This window comes from Drosophila kikkawai, unplaced genomic scaffold, assembly GCF_030179895.1.
Source record: "Drosophila kikkawai strain 14028-0561.14 unplaced genomic scaffold, DkikHiC1v2 scaffold_299, whole genome shotgun sequence".
NCBI lineage: Eukaryota > Metazoa > Arthropoda > Insecta > Diptera > Drosophilidae > Drosophila > Drosophila kikkawai.
Genome location: NW_027222645.1, coordinates 12,290 through 22,052, shown reverse-complemented (window position 1 = coordinate 22,052; position 9,763 = coordinate 12,290). Strand labels below are relative to the sequence as shown.

Here is a 9,763-nt window from a genome sequence, read left to right as displayed (position 1 = left end):
TAAAAGTTTAAGTGCACATTCTGTAAACTAAATGATTGGTCAACGGTTGAATTAATCGGACGTACGGACGGACCCTAAAGAGTAGGTATAAGAGAGGAACACTCGCGTTGTGGGTGGCTGTGGTGTCATCCGCCCCCACGTCTTTACCCTCCCTGCCGTGGTAAACTCTGATAATTTAAGTGTTACCCCTTAACTAAGTTCATCTTTTCGATCTTAGCTCATTCTGAAGTAATTCGACATCCACTTGCTGTATTAACATAGACCAAAGTTTTTACTCCATTATTATTTCGTTAAACTTCAGGATAATTCATAATTCTGTCTCTTATAATTATTAATCATTTTCTTAATTTATCTAATCCCTAGATATTTATCTCTACGTTAATTGAAATTCATATAAACAAACGCGTAAATGTGCGGCTCGCTTAGGATCCCGTTTAAGTTATACATACGATCGATATATATATATATACAGAATAAATCAAATATGCGGCCTTGGTGCCAATTTACTTTCGATATACTGACTTACGCTCAGATCCTCCGCTGCTGGTTCGTTGGGCCCATCGAAGTTGCAGGTGCTGATGGCTGTTAGTTGGAAAGTTCAGAAACGATATTTAAATGGGACGCCCGCGTTCGCATTCACATATTACGCTAAACGGCAGAAAAGCAACAACAATATCAGTTACTTTCTATCTAATGTTACGCATCACTCTAAATTTAATCGATCTCAAAACTTTACGTCCTTCGGGTTACTGGAATCATCCAGCGGGAGCGCGCTGCTCACCGCGACGCGCCTCCAACTTCTTCGACAGGTCACATGCCTGCCGCTCAAGCGAGCTCTCTATCCGGCTGCGCCTGCTCCTGCCTAGTCTCCGCTCAGCTACCTTCGCTGCACCTCCACTGTTCCTACTGGCTTATGCTCGAAAAGGTAATGCTTAGCCGCTGTCCATACAGCCGAATCGCCTTAGTTGGGGCTGCACGAGGCCGGTTACATTACTCCGAGAACTCAGACACAGGCCGCCTCTGGTCTGACTCTTGGAGATTTCTCGCTCCCGGTTTAGTGCGGTCGCACTCGGATCGCTATAGCTCCTTGGCAGCCGACGTGGCAAAGCAGAGGTTCCCAAAAAGTAGGGTTACGCGCACGTTCTGCGTTGGCCGCACGTCGACGTCTCTGCCGCCGTAGGGCCTCCGAAAAGTTAGGTTATGGCCGCTCGGTCGCACAGCGTTGGGCTGCACGTCGACGTCGCTGCCGCCGTAGGGCTTCCAAAGAGTAAGGTTATGGCCGCTCGGTTGCGCCGCGCCGCCTTGTTCGCTGATCGCCAACTTTTGCCGCGTGTGGCTGCCACGCCGGCGATACGCCACGCTTAGCGAAGGACGTAAGAGCCGTCGCCTAGCGCCAAACTAGCCCTGCACAACAAAAGGGTTAACTACACTATAAACTCTGCCGTTCCGTAGTTAATATTTACCCGTTCTCACTCGTGCACAACACTTATTAAGTTTTGTCACTGGTCTCTTGCTGGCACTTTACTATTAATTCGATTGAAACTGTATAATCCACGTGCCGGAATTATTATAGTAAAAATGATCTACGATGCGTGTGCTTTGCTCTGGTTTTCAATTTCAAGTGAGCGAGCGTCACAAAATTTCTCTACACGCAGCGTGCCTTGCATAGCAAACGAGCCAAAAGCTACGGGACTTTTCCCAAATCCTCTCTCGCGCTCTCCATGCTCGCGAGCGAAGGACTGGAGGAAGGAAAAATAAGCAAAAAATCGTACGATTTCGCTGGCGCTGCGAATGCAGGTAGAAGAAAAACGGCATGTTCTGGAAGGCGCTACCCTACACTCTAGTCGCGGCATATGCGTTTCGATGGGTCGGTTCTATCATTTAAACTTACGATTATACTTATTTATATTTTCCTATTTGTTTTCCCTGCCCTTACCCTCTGACCCCTACACCACTCATCGAGAGTCCTACTCGAAGAGGTTTTAACTGAAAAAGGTCAGACAAGAATCGTTCTAGCTCTTTATGTCTTTCAGGTGATACACCCCTAAGGATTTCCCGACATCGTTTTCTAATTCATAGTAAATATGGCTAAGCTTCTTAGTAACTGTCGCTTTCATAAAGACTGGAGCCAGCTTACTGTTGAATTGTTTAGCCGCATTGCTTTGCGCAAAACTACGGGCATACACAGTGTCACCGACTTTAAAACATGCTGAACGCGAGCGCAAATTATAAACTTTTGCATTGTTTTCATGCGTTTCCCTAATTTTCTTCTGTGCTTGATTACGTGCTAGCTGCATGACATCAGGCGTTTTCAACAAAGTATCATCCTGTAACGACTTAATGTTTCTTAGTAATTCATAGTCCTTTCCGTTCATGATCATATTCTGTACTTCGGCAAACACAAGATTCTCCTTAGCTGGTGAGATGGGCCAATGCCTCTGTTTTACCGGCTTCGCTTGACCAACGTCTATGGAATGTTCAATTAGTTGAGTTCGACCTAATCCTTCTGACTCGTAAGAGGGAAGCTTAGAGATTACAGTCTCTAGCCTCTTCTGTTGCTCGATCGAAAGGACATGCGTTTTCGGGCTATCGTCCGGATCTTCGTCTCGCCCTACGTCAAGTTCAGCTACACTTCCGGTCTCTTCCATTATTTTGGACAATAGACCGAAGTCTCGCCAGAAATCAACTCCCAGATATATATCTTGCTTCAGCCCTGGGATCACAAAAAATTCGACTGGATGTGTACGATTTTGATAATTGATGTCTGCCACGAGTCTGCCTACGACTGAGCACTCGGAGTTATTCGCGGTTTTAATGCGACCTGAACATTTTCGTAAATTTGGGTTCTGAACTAAGTCTCTAGCAGCGTTGCCTCCGATACAGCTTATCGTTGCTCCTGAATCGAGTAACGCCACATAGCGCTTACCCACTAAATCGATTTCCGTGTATAAACGGTTATCGGAATTCATAAAAACTGCTGCTTTCAACTTTTTCCGGTTCTTTCGAACCTTGTTCCAAAATGATCGTGCTCTTAGTGTTGAACGTCCGGGTTTGCGAGTGTCAATACTGCTGCAAACGTCTGCGAATATTCTTCGTCTGGCTTCAGCGTACTGTGCTTCACGTATATGATACGGTTGGTTAACTTTTGCTGTGTTTGGGTGTACTTCTTGCAGATTTAAAACTTCACACGGTTCTGTCTGCGTACCACTACTGGATTTTAATGTTTCGGATGCGACGCGTGGATTTTGGCCGACGCATCCCTTTGTCGGTTTTCCGATGGTCTACAGTGCTGACAGTTCGGCTTAAAAGTGTTTTTGGCTCCGCATCCATAACAGAAGATGCTGCGAACTTCGAGACACTCGTCGAACCTATGGCCTATCTTATCGCAGTTCCAACATCTTATCTGATTAGTCTGTAGGGCTGACACATCTTCTCGACCTACATCCTCGGATTCCTGTTCTAGTTGAGCAATATAAGGTCGTGTTCCGACTTGGTTCTTCCCTTGCTGCGGTCTATTCTGCTTACAAAACTGTTCGTGCGTTCGTATCTCTTCCCTTAAGGTGACTAAGGAATCTATGCGCAAATGCATCAACTCGTACCTCAGCGATGGCTTCGCATGTCGAATCAGCAGTTCAACTAACGACTGCTCTGAAAGTCGAGTACTCAAGCGCGAAACCAACTTTTCTATTTGGAATTGGTACTCTTCGAATGGTGCCCTGTCTGCTTGACGCCTACTATTGATAGATTCCCATATGTCCATGTCTGTATCCACATCTCGAAATTTCTGTCTAAATTCCCTGCAAAACTCTGCCCATGTAAAATTCATACATGCTTGGTGGAATTTCCAATACCACTCATTCGCTTTGCCGGCAAAGAACAGATGTAGGTGATCACAAAGAAGCTGATGATCTCCGTTCAAGTTTTGTTGGGCTAGTGCTTGTACTCTGTACAGAAAATCCTCTGTCTGCAAGCCATCTTTGGCTCCATCAAATTTGATGTGCCAACTCTGGATAATGCCGGGCACCTTCTCCGGCTGCACCGAAGTGTGCGACCTCTCAGAGTTTCGACTAGATTGTCGATTCCCAAATCTCTCGTTTCGCTCCCTGTTCGGTAAGTTCAATCCTGACCCTGGCTGAGTTTGACCTACTGCGAAAGCTTGTCCCTGTGTTACATTGTTCATGCTTCTCCTACTCGGGGATTGGGCATTCTGTTCGAGCTGCAAATTCGATATCTGTGATTGTATGAAAAGAGTCAAATCCTGCATAAGCTTCTGTTGCTGAGACTGCATTGCTGCTTGAACTACTCTACCTATTTCTTCGACACTCTCTGCTCTAGATGAATCGAGAACTGATGGTGTATTAGCGCTTCTATCGCGCTGCTGCGCCACGTTACTACGTTGCTGAGACCTAGTAACCATACCTCTGCGTTGCCCCAAACTTCGACCTCTTCTTGGTTCATTCCTGTTACGGCCTCGGTTTGTGATAAGATTGCTGCTGCCTTCGCCAGCGTCATATTCATTGGGTGCTCTTCCTGACTCGGATCTTTGTTCTGCATCTGCCAATTCGGCTAATAAGTTATTGTTCGATACTGACAACTGCTGCACCGTGCATGGTTGATTGCAAGTCGGACACGAGTTCGTTACTGACAAGTGATCTCTAATACAATGATGATGAAATCGATGATTACAAGGAGAAGCTGCTGTCAGATCGATCACGCTTAAAGGTCGTGTGCATAGAATGCAAACACTCTCGTCATTATTAGAAGCGGCTGCTAAATTCTCTAAGCTATGATGAATAGGCATTTTCTTCTTCTGTAACTGTTATTGGTTGCTTAATATTTTCAAATTATGGTCTTTGTTTTTCCAGCTAGTTTCTGTCGAATACCTTCTTGCTGAGCGTTCTCTCCTAACCAACTCTATACTAATATTGTCTATATTGTTGCGGCTTTGTAGGTTTGTATTCGCTGTATTGGTCATCCATCGAAGTTCCTCTGACCACTTGATATTCCTAAATACGCGTACAGTACCTTTTGCCAGTAGTCTAAACTGTCGCCTTTGGATAGTATTCTGCGCTCGGTTAGCACTGGTCGATAGTACCACGAAGTTTTGATAACATATCGCTATTCCAAGCTACTAATTCCGAATTCGCTTCCCTCTACCTATTGAACGGGAGTTTGATCCACCTAACTAATTTCAGGCTCGAGTTTTTGCGCCTGTGAGTGGGTTCGTTGCGGTCGCCTTGATCCGTAAGATCTCGAATCGAAGACGCAATTCCGGCTAAGAAGTCCTCAACTCGCAACTAGCAAATCTCTAGTATAAAATAGTAACAATTTCTGCTGCTTAAATTAATTACAAAAAAATTCTTTTGGATGGATAGTCGAGCATTTTCATGGGCTAAAACCACTCGAGGGTCCTGCACCTAAAACAATAGGTATTTGCGGCTCCTGCGAGTTGCACTATAGCTTGATATTCTTCTTCCTCTTATTTCTCAAATGCAGATAACGGTCTTTGGCCCCACGTTGGGCGCCATTTTATTTATGTAGTAGCCAAGAGGCAGTGCTCACTAGATACTGTGGGTTTTCCAGTGTACAATCGGATCGGTATTTGTGCACTTCTTGCTATGCTCGGTTCAAAGCTCGTCGGATATGGCGTGGGCCTTCCTCACCGATTATAAGTCACACCCTTTCACTACTGTAATAAAAGTTTAAGTGCACATTCTGTAAACTAAATGATTGGTCAACGGTTGAATTAATCGGACGTACGGACGGACCCTAAAGAGTAGGTATAAGAGAGGAACACTCGCGTTGTGGGTGGCTGAGGTGTCATCCGCCCCCACGTCTTTACCCTCCCTGCCGTGGTAAACTCTGATAATTTAAGTGTTACCCCTTAACTAAGTTCATCTTTTCGATCTTAGCTCATTCTGAAGTAATTCGACATCCACTTGCTGTATTAACATAGACCAAAGTTTTTACTCCATTATTATTTCGTTAAACTTCAGGATAATTCATAATTCTGTCTCTTATAATTATTAATCATTTTCTTAATTTATCTAATCCCTAGATATTTATCTCTACGTTAATTGAAATTCATATAAACAAACGCGTAAATGTGCGGCTCGCTTAGGATCCCGTTTAAGTTATACGTACGATCGATATATATATATATACAGAATAAATCAAATATGCGGCCTTGGTGCCAATTTACTTTCGATATACTGACTTACGCTCAGATCCTCCGCTGCTGGTTCGTTGGGCCCATCGAAGTTGCAGGTGCTGATGGCTGTTAGTTGGAAAGTTCAGAAACGATATTTAAATGGGACGCCCGCGTTCGCATTCACATATTACGCTAAACGGCAGAAAAGCAACAACAATATCAGTTACTTTCTATCTAATGTTACGCATCACTCTAAATTTAATCGATCTCAAAACTTTACGTCCTTCGGGTTACTGGAATCATCCAGCGGGAGCGCGCTGCTCACCGCGACGCGCCTCCAACTTCTTCGACAGGTCACATGCCTGCCGCTCAAGCGAGCTCTCTATCCGGCTGCGCCTGCTCCTGCCTAGTCTCCGCTCAGCTACCTTCGCTGCACCTCCACTGTTCCTACTGGCTTATGCTCGAAAAGGTAATGCTTAGCCGCTGTCCATACAGCCGAATCGCCTTAGTTGTGGCTGCACGAGGCCGGTTACATTACTCCGAGAACTCAGACACAGGCCGCCTCTGGTCTGACTCTTGGAGATTTCTCGCTCCCGGTTTAGTGCGGTCGCACTCGGATCGCTATAGCTCCTTGGCAGCCGACGTGGCAAAGCAGAGGTTCCCAAAAAGTAGGGTTACGCGCACGTGCTGCGTTGGCCGCACGTCGACGTCTCTGCCGCCGTAGGGCCTCCGAAAAGTTAGGTTATGGCCGCTCGGTCGCACAGCGTTGGGCTGCACGTCGACGTCGCTGCCGCCGTAGGGCTTCCAAAGAGTAAGGTTATGGCCGCTCGGTTGCACCGCGCCGCCTTGTTCGCTGATCGCCAACTTTTGCCGCGTGTGGCTGCCACGCCGGCGATACGCCACGCTTAGCGAAGGACGTAAGAGCCGTCGCCTAGCGCCAAACTAGCCCTGCACAACAAAAGGGTTAACTACACTATAAACTCTGCCGTTCCGTAGTTAATATTTACCCGTTCTCACTCGTGCACAACACTTATTAAGTTTTGTCACTGGTCTCTTGCTGGCACTTTACTATTAATTCGATTGAAACTGTATAATCCACGTGCCGGAATTATTATAGTAAAAATGATCTACGATGCGTGTGCTTTGCTCTGGTTTTCAATTTCAAGTGAGCGAGCGTCACAAAATTTCTCTACACGCAGCGTGCCTTGCATAGCAAACGAGCCAAAAGCTACGGGACTTTTCCCAAATCCTCTCTCGCGCTCTCCATGCTCGCGAGCGAAGGACTGGAGGAAGGAAAAATAAGCAAAAAATCGTACGATTTCGCTGGCGCTGCGAATGCAGGTAGAAGAAAAACGGCATGTTCTGGAAGGCGCTACCCTACACTCTAGTCGCGGCATATGCGTTTCGATGGGTCGGTTCTATCATTTAAACTTACTGTTCACGCCAGAAAGGCGTTTAATTTCGGGAGCCAGTGTGATCCCGAACGCTCTCCTTTTCTCTCCCTCTTCCTCGGGACTTCCAGTCCAAAGAGCTTCAAATCCGCTCTCCCTAGCTATAGTTTCCTTTGTATAGTTTAGTACCAATTTACTTCTGATCAAATAAAGACATCGACGCCCGTCGCGTAACACCCCGATAAGTCTCCGTGTTCTTATTTCGAGTGCATTTCAGCTTAAAGCCGCCCCCCTCCAACATTTGGTCCATCAGAGCCGGATTTTTCGTCGCCTCCACCAGCAGCTCCGGTGGCTTTAACACCGCACCAGATAAGTTCATTACATTATTGCTGCCGGTCATACAGTTAGGTTTTGCGAAACTCAATTCGTCTTAACTTCTCTGTATGATTATTGTCTAAATCCAAGTCCGATTAATCCGACACACGGCAGCATAATAACTTCCAATTCCAAATTCAAAATAATTCGGTTTCCAAATTTTCTACATTTGTGTCAAATTTCTGTGCCGAAATCCAAAAGTGTGTTTAAATAAATACAATAGCCACAGCGAGAATTTAATCCCAATAGTTCTCAATTCCTCTTCGTTAACTGTGTTCCTGCTAGCATTTATTTACATTTACATACATATACAGTCCACTCCATAAGACTACGATCGCTGTCAACATTGACATTTCCCCAATTCGAGAAATTATATCCAAATAATTTCTATACAAGATCTACGGGTTCCGAAATTCATAAAGTGTTTGTTTAAATAAATGCCTAAGCCACAGTAAAACTTTCCAATTTCGAATTATTCTTAATTCCATCTCGTTTACTGTGTTCCCGCTAGCATTTATTTACATTACATACATACTACAAATACAGTCCACTTCACTCCGAAACTTATATTTACAAATGTACAACAATATAACTACATACATACAACAATAACTGTCCGCAGGTACTACAATTATAAATTGATTGAATTCGTACATATATTTGTTTATTTACTCCCTTGCTCTATCCTGAGCTGCAGTTACATATGTACATACATACATAATCGTCTGCAAGTCGACGCTCCAATATTTGGCAATTTTTTCCGCCTCTCCTTATCTCCGCTATTTTGCACTTGCATACGACAAGTGCACAAATAGACACACACACGTATTGGTTCCGAAATACAGCACCGGTCAATCACATAAGTCCAGATAAATAAAATAATTTTAAATTATTTTATATTAAAATTCCAACTAACGAATTAAGTTAGAAATCCAAGTGCGCTTCCGTATCCGCATTAGTGTGACCGTATATTATTCGCTGCTGACCGGAATTATTGTATTAATTTGCATATTTCCGTTTTAAATTCCAACGGAAAAAATTAAATTTTTCAAATATAATTATTACGAGTCCGATTGGTTCCTAAATTCCCAATCCAGCTTCTATCCATAAATAAATCCGTAATATACATATATTTATATTAAATTTTTTGTAAAAAAAAAATATCCAAAATGACTTCTACTATTTTAAACAAATTTACTTTGATCTGTGACCGTTTGAGTCACTTCGAGTCCAGAGTCTGCAATCCAGCAGCACCCACTCCATCCAAGTACTCTTATCAAATCCATCTCGACCAAGTCCGAGCGCTATGGGACAAGGTCGAGACAGAGTACGAAGCTTGTTCAGAGCTAATTTCAGTTGGCTTCGAGGGCGCTGCAGACACCTTGCCTATCCTTAAGGCAAAATACGACGACACCTATTCCATTTATGAACGGTGTGCCGCTAAGTTCATGGAACAGATCAATACGATCTCTGCTAAAGCAGCTCCAGTCCAACCTCCTGCGCCCCAAAATTCCTTTCCGTCTGGCTGTCGGCTTCCTCCGTGCGAAACGGAAGTTTTCTCGGGCGATTATCTTCGCTGGCCGACTTTCCGGGACCTTTTCACAGCGGTCTATATCGACAATCCTACGCTGACCCCTGTAGAAAAGTTGTTCTATTTAAATGCCAAGACTAGTGGTGAAGCTCATTCTATAGTTTCCAATTCGCCACTCACCAATGACGGTTTCCGCTCAGCATGGGGAAACCTAACTGAGCGTTTCGAAAATAAACGCGCGTTGGTGAACAGCCAACTGAAGAAATTACTAAACATACAATCCATCGAACGCGAATCCTCGGCAGCCTTGAAGGA

At 44.5% G+C, this 9,763-nt stretch overlaps 1 long non-coding RNA gene across 1 annotated transcript; it reads right to left on the bottom strand.

Moving 5' to 3' along the window:
* Positions 1–696: 696 nt before the first annotated feature.
* LOC138929538 (uncharacterized) lies at positions 697–1,679 on the bottom strand. The gene is made up of 2 exons (XR_011445805.1): positions 1,464–1,679; positions 697–1,404 (listed from the first exon to the last, which is right to left on the bottom strand). It is a non-coding gene; the product is annotated as an uncharacterized lncRNA (long non-coding RNA).
* Between the last annotated feature and the right edge of the window lie 8,084 nt (positions 1,680–9,763).